This window comes from Gavialis gangeticus, unplaced genomic scaffold (assembly GCF_001723915.1).
Source record: "Gavialis gangeticus isolate Ggan-Ray unplaced genomic scaffold, GavGan_comp1, whole genome shotgun sequence".
NCBI lineage: Eukaryota > Metazoa > Chordata > Crocodylia > Gavialidae > Gavialis > Gavialis gangeticus.
The window spans coordinates 19,163,724-19,168,377 of NW_017729003.1; the positions used below are offsets into that span (position 1 = coordinate 19,163,724).

At 44.1% G+C, this 4,654-nt stretch overlaps 1 long non-coding RNA gene across 1 annotated transcript; it reads right to left on the reverse strand.

Annotated features, from left to right (window-relative positions):
- Window positions 1-2,660: 2,660 nt before the first annotated feature.
- LOC109291019 lies at window positions 2,661-3,187 on the reverse strand. Its single transcript, XR_002095733.1, has 3 exons — window positions 3,148-3,187; window positions 2,993-3,060; window positions 2,661-2,850 (listed from the first exon to the last, which is right to left on the reverse strand). It is a non-coding gene; the product is annotated as an uncharacterized LOC109291019 (long non-coding RNA).
- Between the last annotated feature and the right edge of the window lie 1,467 nt (window positions 3,188-4,654).

Genomic DNA, 4,654 nt, shown 5'->3' on the forward strand with positions numbered 1-4,654 from the left:
TATGGCTGTACAACGTCTGACAAAGATTGCAATAATTTCTCATGCCAAACACCTTTTTCACATCCAAAATGCCATAATAATGTTCACCATGTGGCAGAAGAAAACAGGTGTTGGGGTATCTGGGTGCATCCTGTTTTAAATAAACTCCACCCAGTTTTTTTCCTTATGCATCACTATGTGAATGTTAACTTTTTCAAGGTCTTCAAACAAAGGTACTTGATGGAGCATAACTTTTTGATATATAGACATGCCTAATTTCCTATGCAGTTTGTCCCGGGAGCCGAAGTAATGCGGGACACTTACCTGCAGCCCGGGACGGAACACGTGTGGAGTGGAGGGAGGAACCCACGTGGTTTGTTAGCCGCCTTTTTGTACAGCTGCAGCTGGCTGGTGACGTCAGCGTCAGACACGGGCCAGCAGAGTTAAAAATGGCAGACGCTGCTGTTGAGGGGGCGGATCATCTGGAGGACAAGCTGCAGCTGACACTGGTGGCAGAGTGGGCTCCGCGGGCAAGCCTCCAGGGATCCAGTGAGCAGGAGGTGTTGGTGGCCGCGGAGGGAGGCACCACAACGAAGACCTCGGCTGATCACCAGAGGAGCGACAAGCTGACCGAGTGAGGGAAGGCAGAAGCAGCCCCGAGAGTGCCGCAGGATTCAAAAGTGAGTGCTAGAACTGTGGGCTTGGAGGACACCGAGCCAAGAGGTGAAGAGCCAAGGACAACCCTGCAGGAGAGTAATCGGGGCGGGATCGCCACCGGGACCCAAGACATTGAACGAGGGGTCTGAACCAGTCAGGAAGCGGCAGATACAGGGGAGTGCCCTCCCTCTTCTTTAAGGGTCCGGGGACAGGGAGTAGGTGGTGGGTTGGTGGTGGTGCAGTAAGGATTCCAGAGTCCCTGAGCTAGGGGAATGGAGTCTCCCGTTATCGGCTCCAGGACACTGAGCAGCTGCTGAGGCCTGCAGGGAAGACCACAGATAACTACGAAGCGGTGCATCGAAGGTGGCGTGAGGCCGGGGTGTAGGGCTGGCGGAGCCCCATGAGCAACCGTTGGGCCTAGCCTGGGACACCAAGGGAACCGCTAAATAGCCCTGCCTACTGAGGAACATCACGACGTGGCAGGAGAGAACAGGGTTGGCGATGCGTGAGGAAGAACTACCCTGGCAACAAACCGGCCCAGAAGGGGTGGAGACAACTGCAAGGAGATCAGGGCCGCCCGAGAGCGGCTGGTGGAAGCCCAGCGGTTGCACAGTTCTTTGGCACCATCTTGCAGCTCGACATCTCTGGCCCCTCTACATTTTGTAACAGCCAATAGACTGCCTGCAAAACACAGGTTAGTATCATAGGTATTCAAGTCAATTAAATACTTCCTCTTTTTAGTAATGATCTTGGAATAGGGGATAGAGCTTATAACTCTACGGCTTCCACCTCCCCGGCCTTTCACAACGACCACAACCAGCCGAAATGTCAAATCAAGCAATATTTCTCTCTGGCTTTGTAACAGTTTACTGAACCACTCTAAAAACAGCTCTGGGGTCAAATTGTTTAAATTAATAGCTCATGAGTATAAACAGTTTGCCATGCTATCTGTCTGAATACGTAACTGTGCATAGTCATTGCCTGTGAATCTCTGTCAGAGTTCTGCTACAATTTCTTCCACCCCTCGGGTTATGGCTTTGTATGCCACGTGTAATGGCACAAGCTCCAAATTCACAAAATGGAACTCCTCAGTGTACCTCTTGCCACCAAACCTGGCTACAGACCACTCTTGCCTTCTCACACGCACCATATGTACATCTGGTAAAACATCCTCTGATGACTCAGAAGACCCGGGGGCACTTGAGGGATCCTCTAAACTGTCTTCTACACCAGATTTGTTATCCCAACCCTCTGACACTCCAGGTCTTGGTGGTGGGGGATGCCTAGGTGGTCTGGGAGCATTTGAGGGACCCTCTAACGGTCTTCCTAAATCACAGTCACCATCTCCCCTCTCTGGCTCTGTGGGTCCTGGTGAAAGGTCAGGTCTGGGAGGCTGGGGTACATGTGAGGGACCCTCTAACGGGCTTCCTAAACCATATACTCCCCCCCTTTCTCTGGCTCTGGGGGTTCTGGTGAAGGGTCAGGACTGGAAGGAGGAGAAGTGTTTGAGGGATCCCTAGGGGATCTCTTTTTTTTTTTCCTCAAAAAGTGTTTAGCCTTCCCCGTGCTCCTCTTTAACCAGGCCCTTACTTTTTGCCCCGTGAGCCACTTGCTGGTTTGCCACTCATTCTTACCCCCATGTTTACCATGACTCCCCCTCTTATGATAGAGACCATGCCTGCTGTCTGAGTTACACGAACTATCTCCTCTCTGAGTAAAATTTAGTCTTTTGCTCTGGTAGTAATCATGATCTTTCAAGGCTCTCTGCACACTCTTTCTGAGATGTATATGTCTGCCAGTGCACCCCAAACCCCCCCTCTTTTTTCACAATAATCATGATTTTTCAAGACAAATTGTTTATACCCACCCTGAAAATCCACCTTCTTTTTTCACAATATTCATGATCTTTCAAAAAGGGAGAAAGACTCTTCTCTTTCTCTAAATTGTGTGAGTAATCAGTCCTGGGTTTCTTATTCAAGGGGTCCAGGTCACCTGTTTTGGGGGTAGGAATTCTTGTCTTTTTACATGTGGTTTTCTCAGAGGTATGTGGCTTGTTTTCCTCTGAGGAACCATACTTTTCTGTTCTGTCCTGGTGGTCTTCTGATCCTTGGGTATTATGATCTGCAGGCTGAGCATTTCTGGGGTTTTTTGCTTGTGCTTTTAGAGGTCTCTGCCCAGGCCCCCGCTCTTCTTTGGGAGTGGTGCATGTGATTGCTTAGAAAAATATAACATTTACATCTCAGCATTGAGAATTCACTTTCCTCACACACTGCAAATTTAAAATTTGCTTAACCCCTACACACAGCTCCTCCCACAAGAAACACAAAGTTTCAGAAGCTGATTTCAGAAAAATTACCTTTTACTACTGGATAAAAACATGACTGTATGTGCTTGTTCTGCTTTTCTATTTTAGAAGAAGAGGTTCTGTTTGAAAACAAACAGCTGTTATAACTTAGTGTGATTATAGTAACACAGTCACAAATAACCTACCATTTTAAAATAATTTTTTACCTTCCTGTGGTAAAATTGCATGGGGCTTCCCCACCTGATAAGCTCTCTGTAATATAAATGAAATGATACAATAAGTAAGTCCTCTGTATTAAAAAAATAAATAATAGATTAAGGAAAATAGTGTATGTATAAAGTAAAATATAACTTTATTAAAATAGTCACCACTAAAAGACAACTCCACCCCTTTAGTCTTAAAATATGTGCAGATCTGGACACACCAATCAGCTTTTATTAATTCACTTATTTTGATCTGGTTTATCTTTACACACTCACCACTCCATACCATACACAATCTGTGAGAATATATATTTTTAAATTCAGTCTTTATTTCCATCAAAATCTTTTATAATATTTAGTGATTTCTTTTGTTAAACCTTCTAAGAAGTGTTTTTCATTTCCTGTGACCATTAAGCCTTGTCAGCCTTATCTTTACCACTGGCCTTTTGGTAAATGATAACTACTTTAGTCTTAAAACAAGAAGAGCTCTGAACACAATTGTCATTTTTTTTGTGGTCTCATTTATCTTTATAACACACCCCCCACCACCCCCCTACCATACAAAAGCTGTGAGAATATACCTTTTTAAATTCAGTCTTTATTTCCATCAAAACTTTTACAATATTTACTAATTTATTTTGTTACCCCTTCTCCTAAGAAGGTTTTTTTTATCATTTGTAGTGGTCATTAAGTCTCATTGGTTTTATCCTTATAAAAAACCCTATCTGTATGTGATTAGAGATCCAAGACACTAAAGCAAATGCTAATGTACATTATCTGTAGAAAACTGTTGATGTGCTTTACAACCTCACATCCCCCAGCCTCCCATCAAGATCAGCAAAAGATATAACCCCCCCACCCTCATTTTAAACAGTTTTTGCTAAGCTTTTCTCTTAAGCAGGGTTTTATTATCTCTAGTACCAATTAAGCATTCAATATGGGATATGAGTGTTTTATCTTCCTCAGTGATCAAATCGTGAAGAGGAACATTAGGATCTTCTGCAGAATACACAGTGTTTAGAAGCTCTCTAACCTGAGTTAAATGTTTCACAGTAATTCTGAGAATGTTCCTGGCAAACCCAATGGTTATAACAGCATTGAAAATGCTATCAAGACATATTTCCTGGCAAAGTTCCTGAATTCTTTGGTTTATGTCTTCATCTAACCAAGTAAGACATTCGTGGGCTTCTTGACCCCCCTGGTCAAATGTGCACCCCCAGCATAGTCAAAAAGTCTCTTCCTCAAGCAGCAATTCATTATGCCATAAAATGAAATGCAAACAAGAGACTTCATAAAGACTTTACGTTCACATGATGTAACAGCTTGTGTTGATTCAATGGCTAGATGTCTTCTGAACACTTCAGGCTCATCTGGTCTTCGTTCTTTGCAAAAGCATACACCTCCTTCTTGTGTACTGGTGAGTAGGTTTTCTGGAGTCATTAAAAAGGCTTCATCTAACTGCAAAGGAGTTCAAATAAAGAACTTAGTTAGTTAGCTGCAGTCCTTAGCT